The sequence below is a fragment of the Leptonychotes weddellii genome, chromosome 7 (genome assembly GCF_054177405.1).
Source record: "Leptonychotes weddellii isolate Sample4059 chromosome 7, ASM5417740v2, whole genome shotgun sequence".
Taxonomy (NCBI): domain Eukaryota; kingdom Metazoa; phylum Chordata; class Mammalia; order Carnivora; family Phocidae; genus Leptonychotes; species Leptonychotes weddellii.
In genome coordinates this window covers 126,469,217-126,489,458 of record NC_138375.1, presented here as the reverse complement: position 1 = coordinate 126,489,458, position 20,242 = coordinate 126,469,217, and positions in this window count along the sequence as shown.

Sequence of the window (20,242 nt, the reverse complement as noted above, 5' to 3'; positions counted from 1 at the left end):
TGAGATCATATGATACATGTCTTTCTCTGTTTGACTTATTTCACTCAACATAATACCCTCCAGTTCCATCCACGTCGTTGCAAATGGCAAGATCTCATTCCTTTTGATGGCTGCATAATATTCCATTGTATATATATACCACATTAAAGATTTTTATTTCAGAGAGAGTGAGAGCAGGGTGGGAGCAGGGGTAAGCTGGAGAGGAGGAGGAGGAGGAGGAAGAATAGGGGGAGGAGGAGGGAGGTAAAGGAAGTGGGAGGGGGAGGAGGAAGGGGAGGGCAGAGAGACCCACACACTTCCCGATGAGCAGGGAGCTGACTTGGGGCTCTATCCCAGGACCCAGCGATCAGGACCTGAGTCGAAGGCAGACGCTTAACTGACTGAGTCACCCAGGTGCCCCATCACATAGATACTTCTTAACTTGTAAGTTGAGTTACCAGTTAGAGTCTGTGCAGCAAACAGATGGCAAATTCGAAGGGGTTAAGAAAAAGTTTAGTAAAGGGAGAATGTGAAATGACATCAATAGGCTTAAGGCAACAGACAGAGTGTGAAGGAGTGCACCAAAGCGGGACCTGCAGGGACAAAATGAGGTGGAAGTTATGAGAAGGTGGGGAGAGTTATAGCCATGGGAGAGGGTCCATGTGATAGGAGTTGCCACCTTGGGGAGAACATGGCCACGGCCGAACATCACTAGGGAGGGGGTAAATTCTCTGATCTCTCCCTTTTCCTGCCCTCTGTCTCCTGCCACTGCCAATCATTGGTAGACCAATATGAAAGCCAGACAGCAAGGGAGCCCACTTGGTACCATCAGTAGAGGTCAGCTTGCTGGGGGCAAACAGCTTGGTAGAGAAGGGTGGAGAGTATGTCTGGAAGGGTAGACGGAATATGTGTCACACTTGATTTCCTGTTTTGTCTTTTTTCTACTCCTGACTTCTGATAGGGACATGTTACTTTGCCCTTGCTTGTACTACTGAGACACTGGTTTCTTCTTGCTTTTTGTGATCTTTAATAGATAGGAATGGGTGTTTTAAAGGCACTAAGGACTTGTCAAAAGCTTCTCACCTTTTATTTCCTTTTGTTTTTCCTCCTTCATCTTAAGCTGTGGATTGTTAGAAGAACTTAAAGGGAAGAAAGGCAGAAGGCAAAAAAGACAGATGCTTAGACTAGGAGACTTCCCTTAGGTCTGTGCACAAGAAGCTGATACTATACATGACTAAGAGTTTGGCTATTAAATATGATCAAGAATTTAGCTTGAGGAGTTCTGTATTTTTAGTCGTTTTTTCCCCTTAAAGCCACCAGTAAATATCTCACTGTGGTAGACTCTCCTGCCTGCCTAGCTAACATTATTGCCATATTTTCCCCTTGGTAACAGACTCCTTTTGTTTCAGTATTTGTAGCCAAGGGCTTTTGGAAAGGCTGGTCCTTCGCAGCACCAGAGGTGAATTTTGATGAGTCTAAGAAGCTAATTGAAGTGTAGCAGGATGCTAAGTACTATATTTTCATGAGTTTCATAATTGTAATTGGAGTTCCCAAACTGAGGACAAAAGGTGTTCAGGGATCATATACTCGAAAGACAGGTTGTAGATCACCCATGGAGAATTTCAAATGATTGATATTCAAAACAAATCTGGTAGCTCTGAGTCCATTACCCACATCAAGAATATTTAAGAAGTAAGGATACACAGAGGGATTTTACTGGAGAATGTATTAGTCTTTTAGGGCTATCATAACAATATATTACAGACTAGGTGACTTAAACAACAAGAATTTATATTCTCACAGTGCTGGAGGCTGAAATTCTAAGATAAAGGTGCTGGAAGGGCGGCTTTTTGGAAAGCCGCCCTTCCTGGCTTGTAGATGGCTGCCTTCTTGCTGAATCTTCACATGGCCTTTCCTCTCTGTGCAGGTGGACAGCGAAAGAGTTCTCTGGTGTCTCTTCCTCTTCTTATAAGAAGACCAGTCTTATTGGGTTAGGGTCCCACCTTTATGACCTCACTTAACCTTAATTACCATTCCAAAGGTCCCGTCACCATCAAATTGGGGGTCAGGGCCTCAAAATATGAATTTTGGGACACACAATTCAGTCCATAATAGAGAGGGTTCCTAGAGTTGTACATCTGCTCACCTCAAACTGAGTGAGTAGAGACCTTGAACAAACTACTTACACAGTGTTGGGGATGTTTTCCAGGAGGAGAAATGGAGGCATAGAAGTCACAGACATAGCTAAGTGATCAACACAGAGTATAGGAAGGTAGTTCCTGTGAGACCCTGATGAGGTACCCTGTGATTTGGGAAGCCAGGGACTTCACGTGAGTCTCATTGGAGCTGTCCAATAAATTGAGTAGAAAGTTTTCATTGGAAACAAATCATTTCCCAGTGAATCAGTCTGTCTGTCTGTCTATCTCTATCTAACTTTACCTTACTTTGGTGACATCACTGACTATTAGTGTGGAGAGACCCTGGCACTCACATCCATAAGTATGCCTGATCTAGTTCCGGGAAATGCCTTTCAAAGACAGAATCTAATACAGAAGACAGAAAGGAAAATTCTGATACCCCTATGTACACAGAAACTTAAAACTCTGCAGTTGCTGGAGGGGAGGTGGGTGGGGGATGGGATAACCGGGTGATGGGCATTAAGGAGGGTACATGATGTAATGAGCACTGGGTATTATATGCAGTTGATGAATAACTGAACTCTACATCTGAAACTAGTGATGCACTTTATGTTGATTAATTGAATTTGAGTAAAATAAGATATTAAAAAACACAAAAAACCTTTGCCAGTCAATATCAATGATGACTAAAAAATTATAACATAAGAAAACCCGAAATTTATTATCTGTATTGAATCTCCTCCCAAATGTTTGAAAGACAGGCAAAGTTGATTCACAAGAGAAGAAATATAAAAAGCCAATAAAGATGTGAAAATATGTTTAAACTTGGGAGTGAGCACTCTTCTACACTGCTGGTGGGAGTACAAATTGGTAAAACCAATTTAGGAATAGGTATCAAAGTATGTACCCTTTGATCCAGTATCTCCAATTTTGCCCAAAACAAATGATCAGAGAGCATGCAGAGAAATTAATGAATGTTCACCATTGTGTTGTTTATATTGATGAAAATATGGAAAAAAACTTATATTTCCACAACACATTTATATGGTAAAATACTATGCAGCTATCAATCATGTTTTAATGAACTGGAGATACTCCTGTTAAACCTTTAGTTAAACTAAAGTTAAGTTAAACTAAAGGTTTAACAAGACTAACTAAAGGTTACCCCAACTAAACCCCAACTAAAAGGTTGTTAAAAAATATAGAAAAGGCACCACTCATAAAAGAAAAAAAGTAGTAAACGGGACTTCATCAAAATCGAAACATTAGTCTCATTCTCATTAAACCAAAAATTATTAGTAAAATAAAAAAGCAAGCCACAGACTGGGAGAAATTAACCACAATACATATATCTGACAATTGCTACAACTCAACAAGGAAAAGAAAACCAACTCAATAAAAAATGTACAAAAGACTTGGATACTTGGATCTTAAGGAAGATATAGGAATGGCCAATACACACCTGAAAAGGGGCTCTACTTCAGTAGTCATCAAGAAAATGTAAGTTAGAGCTATAAGAAGATACTACCATACACCCACTGGAGTGGTTAAAATTAAAATGACTGATAATGCCAAATATTGTCAAAGATATGAAAGTACTGGAACTCTCATGCACTACTGGTAGGAGTGTGAAACTGTATGACTATTTTGGAAAACTGTTTGGCAGTTGCTTATAAAGTTAAATATACACTTCCCCTATGACCCAGCAATTCCGTTCCTAAGAATTACCCAAGAGAAACAAAGTCATCTGTCTACAAAAAGACTTGTACAAGAATATACTTAGAAGCTTTATTCATAATACCAAAAACTGGAAGCAAAGGAAGTGTTCACCAACAGGAAAATGGATAAACAAATTGTGCTATATCTTCACAAAAGAGACTATTATTCAGCAGTGAAAGCAAATGAACTACTGATAAAAGCAGTACACTGGATGAACTTCAAAACTATTAGGTTGCACAAAAGAAGTCAGACACATAAAGGATATAAGTATGATTCCAAATATGTGAATTTCAAGGACAGGGAAAACAAATCTATGGTCACAGAAATCAGAATAATGATTGTCTGTGTGTGGGAAGGGCAATAGCCTGGAATAGGGCATGAGGAAACTTCTTAGCATTGATACAATCATTCTCCTGTTTGAAGCGGAAATTATATGGGCTTACAAGAGTATCAGAATCCATCAAGGTGTACACTGAAAATAAATACAATTCATTGATTGTCAATTATCATTCAATTTTTAAAAAAGGACTCATACAAGTACAGCCTGGGTAGGCCAATCCAAAGGGCAAGAAGTACTCATTTTTTCCTTTAGCTGAGATCCCACAGGAAGAGACCACTCACTAGTTGAATCTGTGGGTGTTTCTCTACAGGGGGGACAGAAGCATAGACTGATGATTCTTGTGCCCCAGTGATCATCCCATCCACCCTGTTCCTGATGCACTGACTATACGCTCACTGAGACTGTTCTCATTGTAGCAATTGTTTCCCCATATAGATTTTCTGTTGGAGAGGGTAGGTGTAGATTTCTAGCTACAGGCTGACTAATGTGTATTCTGCTTAGTTCTGCTTACTATTTGTCAGCATGAATGGCTCCTCCTTAGGAAAATTACTTTCAGTTGACCTTTTATCCTGATTCTGCAGTATCCCTAGCACAGATACCTACCTACCAAGGCCCTACCTGGACGTCCATAGGCCTCTTCTAAAAAAATCAGTCCTCCGTCTGCTTGACAGCTTTGTGAAGAAGTGCTTTGATTGCGGTGTACACACACCGTCTCAGATATCTAATCTCTTTGAGAGGTTTAGGCTTGTTATAAGCCAGAATCAGGTCCGTCCCAGTTGTGATGCTGATTTTAAATTCAGGTAGGATCCAGAGCAGGATGGGGGTGTGAGGTGGAGAAGCCTGCCTTCCAATTTGAGATCTATCATAGTTTTGACATTAAATGCCTTTTTCTGTTGCTCACTGTTGTTCACTGACATCTTGCTATAATTGGTGCCCACTGCATTCAGGGAAATGAAGGAGATGGGGACACTGTTTTGGTTGGGGGAATGAGAAGAGGGGAAGTAATAACATAAAAACTACTTGAGAGAGGCAGAGGGGCACTCTTTTCCATTTATTTCCCAAACTGTAATTAAAAAAAAAAATTGCCTTAAGAAGAATCAAAAGAAAAGTTAGTCTATTATTGCTCTCAGATAAACTGGTAATTTACCATTAAATGAACAGAAAATAAGAACAGTATGAACATCAATAAAAGCTAGGTTTGGGAAAAATTGCTTTTGCAGAAAGAAAATTCTGTAATTTATCCCAAACTCAACTCAACAGATTCATAGCATGATGTAATCCTTGTCTATTACATACGCTTCCATGCAAATGAACTTAGGAGATCTCGTTCTTGTCCTTTAAAGGGAAATGTGCAGCTCAGACACTATTTTATTCTTAGAGTTAACAGACTGTATATAAAAAGAGCATAAAATATTTACAGATATACAATATGCAATTCTACCTATAGGTACAGGGGAGAAACAGCATTCAATATTATTTTAAAGATGCTCTTTGGGAGATCTTTTAAAAATGATAGACGCTGCTCCAAGTTGAAAAGATACTTTGATTTTACAAAAAATATACACACACATATATATATAAGTTTGGATTATAAAAAAAGTTCTTTCCACATTTCATGGAAAATTTAGACACTGGGTGACTATGACTATAAAAAACATTGTAAACTCCCCACCCGTAACATAATAAAATTAAAAAAAAAGGAAAAAAAAAAAAACGTTGTAAACTCAGTATCCAGAGATAAGCACGGCTAATATTTCAGTGACTTATCCTTGCTTATTTTTTCATCCTAGAAATCCTTCTCCATTTAACATTATAGGAAGGCATTGTCAAATGTCCTAAATACCATTCAAAAACATTGCTTTCAAGGACTACTCAGGGTCTCGCGATGACGTCATCAGGATTGCGACATCGGCGGCTCCTTGACGTCAGGTCCCCCGGGAAGACCAAGGAGCAGCCATGCCAAACAAGGAGGCATTACTGTGAGGATCCCAGCACCAGGGGCGTGGCCGAAGCACCCCACACCTCCACCCCTGAGACAAAGGACCACGTGGGAAGGGTAAGAGGAGCGGCCGCACGCCTACCGCGTGGTCCTTCCTGGGGCACAGGCCGACTCAGCGCCACAGCCGGGCCCAGGGTTTTGGTTTTGTTTCTCCAATGTCAACAGAGAGCTGGAGGTGGACGTCCAGCTCCCCCAGCCTTGAGGGATGCCCCCCAGGAGGCTCACTGGGAGTATCCCCTCATGAAGGTCCCTGGGGGAACCTGTGGGGCTCTACCCCACAGAGAAGGGGCTGGTCTTACGACACCCAGCCCTCAGGTCGGGGTGGACGGCATTCCTGCTTTCAGTGATGCCACCGATCATAGATCCCATCCCAAAACGATGACCACAATAAGCTTAGTTAACATGTCCTTTACCTCAATTGGTTACCATTTTATTTTATTTTATTTTTTTAAAGATTTTATTTATTTATTTGAGAGAGAGAATGAGATAGAGCATGAGAGTGGGGAGGGTCAGGGGGAGAAGCAGACTCCCTGCCGAGCAGGGAGCCCGATGTGGGACTCGATCCCGGGACTCCTGGATCATGACCTGAGCCGAAGGCAGTCGTTTAACCGACTGAGCCACCCAGGCGCCCCAATTGGTTACCATTTTAAAAAAAGATTATTTATTTGAGTGAGAGAAAGTGTGGGGTGTGGGAGGCAGAGGGAGAGGGAGAAGCTCAAGCAGACCCCCCCCACCCCCCCACGAGCGGGGAGCCTGACATGGGGCTCGATCCCACGACCCTGAGACCATGACCTGAGCTGCAAACAAGAGTGGGACACTTAACAACTGAGCCACCCAGGCGCCCCTGGTTACAATGGTTTTGTGCATGTAGTGAGAACTTTTAAGATTTCTCTTTTAGCAATTGTCATAACTCGTTTCTTCCATTTTATTCTCTTCTTTTAAACTTTTAGGAAAAATTTGAACTTGTCTCCTACTTCACTAATATGCTGTTTTTGTTAGCCAGTTTTACATTTTCTCCTTTCATGCCGTTTTAAATTTTTCACTAAATGTTTCCATTTATGTGCAGTTTAACATGATTTCAGATATATGTATTTTTTTTGTAAGGACTAATACAGTTTCATGGACACAATGGCTTCTTGAAACTTGTTGAAAACTCAAAATATTTTAAAAATACATTATCTATACTAATGTAGGGGTTCCTTGAATTTGTTAGCCAGGAAATCATTAGTTGTGATTCTGCACAGGGATCTCTCATTTGAACTTCATCATATACTCATGATTTTTCAAAAAAATTATGGGGCACCTGGGTGGCTCGGTCGGTTAAGCATCTGCCTTCGGCTCAGGTCGTGATCCCAGGGTCCTGGGATCGAGTCCCACGTCAGACTCCCAGCTCAGCAGGGAGTCTGCTTCTCCCTCTGCCCCTTGTGATGGCTCTGTCTCTCTCTCTCTCTCAAATAAATAAACATTTAAAAAAATTATATATTTATCTTTACAGAACAAAGTCTACATTTGTCCACACTGGCAGATGAAGTGAGTTTGGTAAGTAATCCATGTCCATTTCTGAATACTTTATGCCTACATGAAAATGAAAGTGAAGTTTCACATTGTTAATCTTCTGGATCAGAAATCCAGAACCTCAGAAGCCAGAGGTTTATGTGTGACGGTGGGATGCAGGGAAATAAGCCATGGGGGTCAAAGTGCTCAGGTATGGTGGGGTAGACAGCCTTTTCTCTGTCTGGAAGAGTTTCTCTACATGTTTTGTTTGGCAGCCAGCAGTTAGGAACATGTCAGTTGTATGCCAAGGGATTATGTGGCTCAGATGCCCCTCAGTTTACCCTCTGGCCAAGAAGTTCTTCCACAGCTTTCGATAAGCTCTGGTTGCCTTTTTCATTTCAACTGCTTCAGCTCTCCTTATAACCTAGGGTCTTGTGCATTCACCCCCTTGTCTTATTCATCTTCTTTCACCAGGACGTTAGAAGGGATATGATGTAGTCCTTTGTCCATTGTCCCATCTGTGATACATTTAGTAGAAAGTATAGTTGAAAGTCCAGACATTTTTGACATGTACATGATATCCTTTCCTAGTTTTCATTATTTATGCTTTATTTTCCTATTCTATTGCTCACTTTGTGGAGTAAGAGGGCTGGAAGATGTCATATTCTTTGTCATAATCACATTAGGGATCATAAACATTCAGTCCTTTGCAGATTCCATCTGCTTAAACTGGAAAATCTAAAACAACAGGAGCAAAAACCAAACCAAACCAAACCAAAAAACCCAGTCATTTTTGAGCTATATAAGAATATTTTTAGCTGTTAGTTTCCTAAATGTCTAAAATAATGTAAATTTAGAAGTAGTTTTAAGTGAGAGAATTTATAGTCATATTTACCTTATATATGTGACTATCCTTGATTCAGTTAAGGATTTTTTTGATTTTTGAATTAATTTCTATGAAATATCTTTAAAAGTCAGCAACATTATGTAATATTTAGTTATAGGTTTAACAAATTTACTTTATTGAAAATAATACGACAGTGTGAAGTTGAGAGTGTTCAGTCACGGCGCATCTAAGGATAAATCCATTTTCCTTCCTGATCAGTATGATGGGAGCATTTCTAACTTAAAGTGTTATAGCCAAGTGGTCATGGAAAATATACACATGGGATCCTGGATTTGTTAGCTGAGAAATACAAAGTTCCTCAGTGTTTTAAACCAATAAGGCAGCTATTCTTTAAATAAGCTATTTTGAATGTGTGGAATGTGTGTCAGAGTTTCTGGGTATTTGTGTGTGGGGTGTCATTGAACTAATTGCCCACCTTGTCATAAAGATAGAGTTTTGTCTGAAGATCAGGGAGGGGGGGGGCATATAATTTTCCTTGTTAACCAACAGTTTTTCTTTGGACTGAGGCCAGCTTGCAGCTGCTTCTAGAATGTTACTCCCCGAATAGATGATGTGACTTTTCTACTTATGCTTTGTTTATATATTTTATAAAATGTTACAAAATTTACCTAAGTAGATTGTAGATAAACCAGACAATAGAGATTGCCAAAAAGAAAGTGGCCCCAAATTTATCCACTTAGAAATCTCTCCTGAGGGGTGCCTGGGTGGCTCAGTCGTTAAGCGTCTGCCTTCAGCTCAGGTCATGATCCCAGGGTCCTGGGATCGAGCCCCGCATCAGGCTTCCTCTCGGCTGGAAGCCCACTTCTCTCTCTCCCTCTGCACCCCCCGCCCCCGTGTCAAATAAATAAATAAAATCTTAAAAAAAAAAATCTCTCCTGATGCCTATGTATATATTTACATGTACTTCTTTTGACCAAAGTGAGATCATACTAAAAAAATTTTTTTGTGACCTGTTTTTAACTCACTAACATATGATGTTTCAACTAAGTTTTGTTTACTTTGTAACAACATTCATTCATTCATCAAATATTTAATCAGCATGTACTATGTAGCAAATGTCATGCTAGGTACTAGAAGACCTTGCCAAAGAAGACACAGCTCCTGCCTGAAACAATTAATACTCAAGGTGAAGGAAATACAATTAGTTTGATAACCCCAGTGTAATTTATTAGGAACCCAGATAGGGGCGGAATACAGGTAAGATGTTTCTTCAAACAAGGGTACATGTACTCTAGAGAGGTATGTGAAGATTTCCCAGCAGTGCTTGGGCAGTCGATTTTAAGGCATTTCATTTCCAGCTTCTCAACTCATATTTGTGCTTTCTCGTTCAGTTGGTCTGCCTTAAAGTGTGTCAAGGTGCATGGGTGGGGGTGGTCTGATCCTCTGCACCTTTCACAGTGGGTTCTTCTTCCACTTTAGAGAAAGATAAAGCTCTTACCTGCTGCAGTCCTAACAGTGTTGCATTGTCCTGGGTGCAAAACCCTCTAGGTTTCCTGGCAAAAGCACAATTTGAAATCTTGGCATTGGTGTGGAGAAAGTGAGTAATGGTAATGCCCACTTAATAAGCAATAGTTTCATCTGAGAAAAGTCATGCTAAGCAACAAGCTGGCCATTTAGGAAAAATTTCTTTTACTTTCTAACATTCCACAGAAGTAACAACTATTCATTACCAGAGCCTTTTATTTTTTATCACAGAGTCAGAGTGATCCATGAAATAATTTTAAGCATAAACGTGATTACATTAGGATAAACTTCTCTTGGTGATGTTGAATGGAATACAGGTCAGAGATAAAGACTAATGCAATCACATGTGAAGTGTCAATATTTATAATACAGGACATTTCATCATTTATAATGACTTAATTTTTTAATGAAAAACAGATGTCATCTTAAAAATGTGTGAGAGCATGCATAGTTTTTCTGGATTCTCTAAGGATGTATGTTTAAAAAAGTAGAGTACAGTTGCTACATGAATAGCTTCTAAAGGCAGAAAAAAGGGGTTGAGCTCTGAATCTGCCAGTACCTAGTTCTGTGACTCAAGCAAGTTGCTCTATCATTCTAAGCCTCAATTTCTTCATTAGTAAATAAGTAGATAGTACCTACTCGTGAGGTTTCCATGAAATTTAATATTTAACTGGAATGAGTTTGCTTCACCACAGGAGATTGAAAGAGAATCATGTTATTATATTTCTTTTTTTTTTTTTTAAAGATTTTATTTATTTATTTGTCAGAGAGAGAGAGAGAGCACAAACAGGGGAAGTGGCAGGCAGAGGTAGAAGCAGACTTCCTGCTGAGCAAGCAGTCCCCTGCTGTGGGACTTGATCCCAGGACTCTGGGATCATGACCTGAGCTGAAGGCAGACGCTTAACGGACTGAGCCACTCAGGCATTCCACGTTATTGTATTTCTTAAACAGATGCAAAAAGTTGAATCTGGCTGGATGCCCAATATCAATTCCTTTTTCTTTTAAAAAGATGATTTTTTTAAAAAAAATTTTTATGGTAGAGTGATAGTATCAGGGGAAGATTCTTTTTCCTGGGACTTGTATTATAATCTCAGAAGAAAAATACAATTCTGACAACCTGGACATGGGTCTTCAGCAAATGTAGGCTATCACTGGGGTCTTCAAATTGCAAGCCCACAGTAGCATGAGATTTCTACTCTATTCTTGCCAAACATATGCTCAAATTTCCTTTGATTTGGTTTTCAGAGTTAAAACCCTTAAGGTTTAGATCCCAAGGTATCCATGTGTGTCCTCTACCCCCAAGAGAAGTTCTACCATATCCAAACCTGCTGTGTTGGAGATGAGCATTGGACCTTGCCACTTGCTAAAGACCATCCCCATCTTTTTTCTCTTAAAGAAGGCATACCAGAGATGAGGCACTTCCATTCCACCATCATCGCTTTCTCCTCAAAGTAAATCTAGTCTAATACTCTTCCACAAATCTGCATTCTTCCCAAAAGCTCGAGGTTTACCTCAGGGCTCCAGATTTAGATGCAAAAGTTTGGCCATCCCATCTTTAAGTGCATGTGCAGAAAAGAGTTACCGCATCAGATCTCAGACTGCTATCCTTGGAAAGGCCTGTTTGCAAGGTTGGTTCTTGGATGGCATTTGGTTGCTTGGATTTCTGGAGTGTTCCTGCCATCCCATAATTCATAGAAGACTGGCTCAGTGTGCTTCATCTGTTTGTGCAAACAATATGGTTTATCTGGAACACCTACTTTACTTCTCAGAGTCTAGAATTTTGGCAGAACCCTAGAGGATGTCTTTGTGACCAGTGTCCAATAAAAACGTTGGGCCCTGAGTCTCTCATGAACTTCCCTGGTAGACAACACTGCACATGCATTGTCACAATTTGATGCCGGAGGAATTAAGTCCTGTGTGATTCTACCGGGAGAGAACTCTTGGAAGCTTGTACCTGGTTTCCTTCGGACTTGTCCACATGTGCCTTTTCCATTTGCTGATTTTGTTTTCTATGTTTTAGCTTTAGTAAGTATAGGCATGAAAACAACTGTCTGATGAGTCCTGTAGACTTCCCAGTGGATCAGTAAAGCTGCGTGTGGTCTTGAAGACCCCTTACATATAGAAGAATAGGAAAAATCACCTTTTAATATTTTCTACAATTTTTATACCAGTAACAACAGTAAAACCAAGGCAAAATTTGTATCTTAATTACAGAAAGTTAAATGAGATGTGAAGGGTCATTACTCTAAAGGAAGTCTCCCTAAAGGAGATGACCCTTGGTAATCCCCTCATTCCTAATGGTTAGTCGTTACAATGTGGTAGGAAAGGTTTCCCAGAAAAGGGAACCCTTGAGTCCAGGCTTATGTCTTTTTAGGGATGACCTCTCTTTTTATCCAGTAGTAGAATCCTAAGGCCATGTGTATGGAATTCTAATGGAACCTGAAATCCTACTTTTTGCTGTAGAGGCTATCCAGATGGAAACATTATGTAAGAATGCTTTTTAAAAATCCTGTTGACTTTTCTTTTTGATATTATTGGAGTTCTCTGCTGTTTTAAATATTTTGCTGAAAACCTGGTGTGTAAATCTGTATGTTTGTGTGTCTCAAAGCATCAGGAATTGGCACAGTTATAGAAATCCATTGAATAAATAAAGAATGAAAAATTATAAAGACAGTTGGGGCATTGTTGAATCTGTGTTGCATTTTGCTAACAAGCACATCAGACTTTTCAAAAATAATACCAAACAAAGCTGAAAGCCCATGATTGAATATATGGGAAAGCTAGCAAATTGCATTTTATTTTATTTTATTTTAAACTGATTTATTTTTTTAGGTAGGCTCCACACCAGGCCTACTTAAAAAAAAAAGAAAAAAAAAAAAAGAAAAAACCCCCAATGCAGGGCTTGAACTCAAAACACTGAGATCAGGACGTGAGCTGAGATCAAGAGTCAGATGCTTAACCAACTGAGCCACACCATTGCCCCAGATTGCATTTTCTCTCTTAGTTTCAGTGGGTGAGCTCTTGGCTACTTTTTGATTTTTCAGCTGTGAATATTGGTATAAAACATATTCAGCTTCAGGCTGGCAGAATGTGAACAAAATAAGTAAGTCCCTGCCCTTACAGAGCAACCCATTTTTTTTTTTTTTTTGTCATTTTTAGGAAGCATTGGTTTGTTCTCAGGTAACTAGTTTTTGAAAAACCTGTGTTTGTATTTCAAAACAACCACTAAAAAATAAAACAAATCAAACAAACAAGCATAAATATATATGGCCTGGCACAAAATATTGATATCCAAATATCAGTCATAGAGCTCTTCCAAGATGGTAAAAGACTCTTGACATTAATAGCCAATGACTCAGAAATGACTCAGTGTGCAGGACAAATTAGCCTGAAAATTAAAAAACAAAAAATAAAGTGAGATATTTTAGTTTTTTTTTTTTTTTAAAGATTTTATTTATTTATTTGACAGAGAGAGACATAGCGAGAGCAGGAACACAAGCCGGGGGAGTGGGAGAGGGAGAAGCAGGCTTCCCGCAGAGCAGGGAGCCCGATGTGGGACTCGATCCCAGGACGCTGGGATCATGACCTGAGCCGAAGGCAGACGCTTAACGACTGAGCCACCCAGGCGCCCGAGATATTTTAGTTTTTTAAATATACATTATAATCATACTTAAAAACAATACATCTCATCATATGTGTTTTACAGAAATCATCATTTTAATCATTGGCATGCCTTTGCATATTATACTAATTCTTGCACTTGAGTCCTTAGTGCTAACAGACTCTCAGGTTTTGCTCTTTTTAAAGGCCAGGTATGATGCACGTCTTGTGCCTCCTGTCATTCTTGCAGATTTAGTTTCTTTCCTCTCTCTCTCTCTCTTGTTTGTTCTTTCTTTCTGGATATAAGCTAGTGTAATGTTGGTAATGCCTCCTAATTATGATTTTGGTTTTAGAGGAGATGACTGGAGCCATTGTTTTCTCTTGAGGACTTCCCTAGTTGTTTCGTTTTCAATTTTTCATTTGAGTGTAGCAGACACATGGTATATATGTTTCAGATGTACAGCATAGTGATTGGACAAGTGTATACATTATGCTGTGCTCATAAGTGTAGCCACCATCTGTCACCAGACAAGGCCGTCACAGTCCCATTGACTATATTCCTTGTGCTGTGCCTTTTCTTCCCGAGACTTGTTCATTCTATAACTGGAAGCCTGTATCTCCCACTGCCTTTTGCCCATTTTGCCCATCCCCCTCTCCCCTCTGGCAACCATCAGATTTAGTTTTCTTACAGAAGCACACACTCTTATGCTTCCCCTGTGCATCTAAACTTTGTAGAAATCTTTTTTTTTTTTTTTAAAGATTTTATTTATTCATTTGACAGAGAGAGAGACACAGCGAGAGAGGGAACACAAGCAGGGGGAGTGGGAGAGGGAGAAGCAGGCCTCCCGCAGAGCAGGGAGCCCGATGCGGGGCTCGATCCCAGGACCTGAAAGCATGACCTGAGCCGAAGGCAGACGCTTAACGACTGAGCCACCCAGGCGCCCCATTGTAGAAATCTTTTAAACTGAGGGTCTTCTACCAAAAAAAAAAAAAAAAGTGAAGGTACTTATGATAATACTTTTCAAAGAAGATATAAAAAGAAATATTAACTGATGTTATATATTGCTTTTTAGACATTTTTTCTTACTCATTTATTTTTTTGGGTGGGAGTAGCTCTAGATAACTTTGCTCTGTCTTAGCCTTTCTTGCTTTGTAAATAATGAAAAGGCCTTATTTTGGTTGCTGAAGTTAGTTTTAGGACAGTACCCTGCTAGCCAATCTTATGGACCTCAGTCACTCCTTGTAGCTGGTGCTTTATTTTTTGTGTTAGCTTTATTTATTTATTCTTGAATATCCAGAGGGCAGTCAAAGGCCACCACAGGTATATGGCTGTGGTCTACCACACAGTTTGTTGTCTCTCTTCAGTGGGGTCTTATGGACTCCCCACAGCACTCCCAGCGTCTCCTCACCACAGAGAGGATACGAACTGTAGTAACAATTACTCTCCTCTCACAGGAGCTCTGAGTGTTCTCTTAAGATATCTTAACATCTGGGGGCGCCTGGGTGGCTCAGATGGTTAAGCGTCTGCCTTCGGCTCAGGTCATGATCCCAGGGTCCTGGGATTGAGTCCCACATCGGGCTCTCTGCTCCTTGGGAGCCTGCTTCTCCCTCTGCCTCTCTCTCTCTCGGTCTCTCATGAATAAATAAATAAAATCTTTAAAAAAAAAAAAAAAGATATCTTAACATCTGTGAGGACATTCGTAGTGAAAAACAATCTCTTCTCCTCAGACATTTTTCCAAAGAAGTTATTCCGCCAATAGACATTTAAAAAGATGCTCAACATCACTCATCATCAGGGAAATACAAATCAAAACTACAATGAGGTATCACCTCACACCAGTCAGAATAGCTAAAATTAACAACAGAAGAAACAACAGTGTTGGTGAGGATGTGGAGGAAAGGGGAACCCTCTTACACTGTTGGTGGGAATGCAAACTGGTGCAGCCACTCAGGAAAACAGTATGGAGATTCCTCAAGAAGTTAAAAATAGAGCTACCCTACAATCCAGCAACTGCACTACTAGGTATTTACGCAAAGGATACAAAAATACTAATTTGAAGGGATACATGCATCTTGACATTTATAGCAGCATTATCTACAATAGCTAAATTATGGAAACAGCCCCAATGTCCATCAACTAATGAATGGTTAAAGAAGGTGTGGTACACACACACACACACACACAGAAATATTATTCAGCCATAAAAAAGAGTGAAATCTTGCCATTTGCAACAATGTGGATAGAGCTAGAGAGAACTAATACTAAGCAGAATAAGTCAGAGAAAGACAAATACCATATGATTTCACTCATATGTGGAATTTAAGAAACAAAGCAAATGATCATAGGGGGAAGAAAAAGAGAGGAAAACCAAGAAATGGACTCTTGAGAATAAACTGATGGTTACCAGAAGGGAGGTGGGTGGGTGGGGGGATGGGGGAAATAGGTGATGGGGATTGTGGAGTGTGCTTGTGATGAGCACTGGGTGTTGTATGGAGGTGTTAAATCACTAAATTGTACATCTGAAACTAATACTACACTATAGGTTAACTACCTGGCACTTAAATAAAAACTAGAAAAAAAAAAGATGCCTTAGCATCTGTGAGAATTTCTCCTAGTGAAGAGTGGTCTCTTCTCCTCACTGTTAACCCTCTGCCTCCATCTTTGAATTGAATATGCAAAGGACGCTACCTTAGATACTTCCTCCTGAAGTAGGGTTAGCTTTTACTGATCTAATTTTACTCCATTCTTTCTAAAATAGCCTTCCTCTTTCTAAGCCACCTTCTTGTGATGCTGTTGATATTCTCACAGCCGCCATCATCTTTATTCTCTGCTGAATTTCTTGAATAATGCTTTCTACTAATTGCCTCCATTTCCTTACCAACTCATTTTTTTCTTTTATTGAAACTCCTGATATCTCATGCTCATCTTCGTCTTTGGCTTAGAGTGTTCCTACTGCTCTTGAACTTTGATCACTCCCTTAAGCCTTAGACTCTGCTATTCTCTGTATATACTTACCCACTGGAGAACTTACTAACATGATAGGCTTGACTTTGAATTCTGTCTCTATGCTTTGTTTAACTCGTAATAACTGTCTTCAGTCCTGCCCTGTACCCTGAGAAGCAGGCCTAGAATTCTGTGCAGATAAACAGAGGATAAAGATACACTGGGTATATACTAAGTGACTATAAAGGTAAACAGTATGGACTTTTATATAAATGCTTGTAAGAATGGCAATTTTTAGTGCCTAAGTTGAGAAGACTTGAACAAAAGTATTATATTTTAAATTAAAAATAAATTTTTTGCCAACTTCCTCAGAGAAAGACAAAAGAGATTTTCTTTGTCCTAACATGCATGACTTTCCCTTTCATATTGTGTTGACCTAAGTGCCAACTGAAATTGAGCACCCTACTTTGATTAGAGTCAGCCATTTCTAAGTAATGAAAAATCTTCAAGGTCAACTTGAATTAGTCCCAGGGGTGGGTAAGGATAACACAGGGAGGGGTATTCCAGTTACTTTTTTTTTTAAGGCATTTTTTTAAACATCCATTAAAGAAATCAGATTTTAAAATAATTTTTTCTTTAGTGATAAATGTCTCTGAAGATTTAATGTTTATATTATGTTGAAAGTGAAAACAAATGCAACAAATGGCAAAAATATACGCTTTACCCTGAAGAGCCAGAGTTTTAAACTTTAAGGTGTTTATCTTAGGCATTGTGCAGTTTTTTTTTATATTTATTTATTCTGCTCATGTTTCTTTAGTCTGAGAATTCATGTATCGTAAGCAATTGTTTCCTCAAGAGTTTAATGACTTTAAAATGTGAGGTTATTTTCGTGTAGCTTTTTTTTTTTTTTCCTGTGAAAATTCTTTGTGGTCTGGATTTTGGGAGTTTCTCTTCGGAATGGTGCTACGTTTGCTTCTGCCAAACACGTCTGGGATAGCACCTGGTTTCTATTACATTTTCGGTGTAGAGTTTTCGGCACCTCTAAGGGACTGTGTGTTTGGGCTCTAAACCCATGTGAGGTGCAGGCCTGGGCTTTTAGTTTCCCACCAGGGTCTTTTCTTCACCCAGAGAAAAGCTCTTCTGTCCTTGGTTTGCTTGGGTGGCTTGCACCCCACCCCCATTCCTGGAGGCGATGGTTCCTGGCTTGTCCTGGTGTCCAGCCATGGTAACACTGCAGCCTTCCTCTCCACATCCTCATCTTTTCACCTGTCCTGCATGGACGTTAACATCAGCCCCTTGGACCACTGAATTTTATCTCCCTCCCTCCCCTTGGCAGTGGAGAATCTCCCTGAGTATTTTGGTAAAGGGACTGTTAGGGAGAAGTACTATCATGCACGCTAGATTTATTATTTTACTCTTCGAAACATTATGAATAAAATACCAGATATCTTTGACCACACTGAACAGATGATCATTCTGTTGATCTCAACCAGTGGGGTCTCAGTGGTTGTAAAAAATGTTATATCTGGGCAGCAAGATAATAAAGCCTGGGGTATGTATTCACAGGTGTCTCTGACTTTGTATTTCCTTCATCATTTCTGGGAGTGCAGTTAATATTCTAAGGGTCCAAAATATGAGTTATGTTAATAGTAGTTAAAAGCCGGAAACATACCCAAGGAGAAACCTGTGGGAACAGAGTCAGACTTTGAAAAACCAGAAACAGTTAGGGAAAGCGCATCCTTTAGGTGGGGTGATAAATTTAGGGCTTTTGTTCATGAGCAGCATTATGGTATTTTTGTTGAAGTCCTTGGCTCAGGAGCCAAATGACAGGGTTGAATTCTGGCTTTTCATATTTTATAAGTCCTGTGACCGTGGGTAATTGAACTTTATGCTTCAGCGACTCATCTGTAGAATGGGGATTGTAATATGACCCACCCAAGAGCGGTTGTGAGATTTAAGGAAATTAATGCAGAAAAACTCAGAATGCCTGATACGAAGCAGGCAGTGCACTATTAGCTAGTACTTGGTGATAATACGGAGGAGGATGATTTTCTAAAGCAGGGGTTGTAAACCTAAAGGCATTCAAGTTTAAATGCTTTTAAAACACAGTGGAGGTAAACCAAGCACTTGTGTGAATTTGTATTAGTCACGTTAGTTTATGACCTAACTGGTTTATGACTTCTGTTAAGGAGAGATGTACAAAATTAATAGGGAGCCATTATAGGGGATGATTGTTCAATTAACACCAAATAAAACAAAACCCAGCAAATTTAGGACTAGTGGTACCCTTATAGTAGCATGTCTTATCAATCAATAGATATTTATTGAGTATTGAATATATACCTAATAGTTGGGTTAATTATTCAATCAAAGGAATGGATCCACAGTGGTCAGTGTAGTTTCTCCTGTGGATTATCTCCCTCCTTTTTGGAGCCCCAAACTGGCTGTGGTCACATGTCACTTGGAGGGTTTCCCATAGCTTTCTAAGTATTGCGGAAATACAATTAAAAACAAAATCTTCTCCCACCCCAGGAATCCTTTCCACAAAGATTACTATCTAAGAAAACACTTGTATTACTGAATGAGCATCGAACAAGAATGTGAGGCCCGTTACAGGCAATCCACTAACAGATTACGGAAGATGGAAAGAAATCTCACCCCTTTTGCCAAGCCAGGCAGAGACGACCTATCCCACACATTTGCCAGGTAAACAGTAACTAGGCCCCAAGTTAGAGGACTTGACAGCACTATTTTTCACAGATGATTCATCCTTTCTTCACCTGTTAATTGAGGTGGCCATCTGTGTTAGCTAATTAGCTTTATCTAGAGAAAAACCAGACTTCTCATATCTTTCTTACAGGAGGTGGTTTTGCAGCTGCAGCAAGGCACCTACCAAAATTGGACTCCTACACTCTAACAGACACTGGGATTTGGGTGCTCTCTCTGTTGATGTTTGCGTTTGAAAGAGATAGCTCCTAGGTCCTTGAGAAAGATGTTCAAAAGTCAGAATGCTCACAAAATGCCTACCTCGTTTTCAAAAGGATTTGTATCCATTTTGAAGAGAGGAGCAAGTACTTACAATGGCAAGTTTTCTTAGTTAAATGCTGAGAGAAAAAGAGGGGAAGGGAAACTTCTCTTATTTGCAATAGGAAAAATTAAGTCTTTTTTCTATTTGTCTGTACCCACATACCTGAATACATCACCTGAACAAGGTCAGTCCCCATTTTACAGCTGAGTTGCTGAGGTACGGGTAAGTTAATTACCTAATCAACACTTGATGGTTAAAACTAAGGTTATATATAAATTTTTAAATTGGCAATGGTAGGGAAGATCTGATCTAATTCTTTCTTTCTTGCATTGTTAAAATATGGTACTTATTAAATGGTATGTCTTGGAAAAGAAATGAGGAAACTCCAGATTACCTTTCATATTATTTAAGACTCTTCTTTTATTACAAGAACCTTGGGGGATCAACTCTTGCCTATTTTAATTTAAAGAGAAGTGCTCATTAATTCTTTCAATATGCAGACCATTTACTATGTTAAATCAGCCTGATGTTAGAAACGTTTAATTGTTAACCAGCATCAGATTGGTAGTATTTTATCCGATTAAAAGTTTCTCAGTGTTCGGGGCGCCTGGGTGGCTCAGTTGGTTAAGC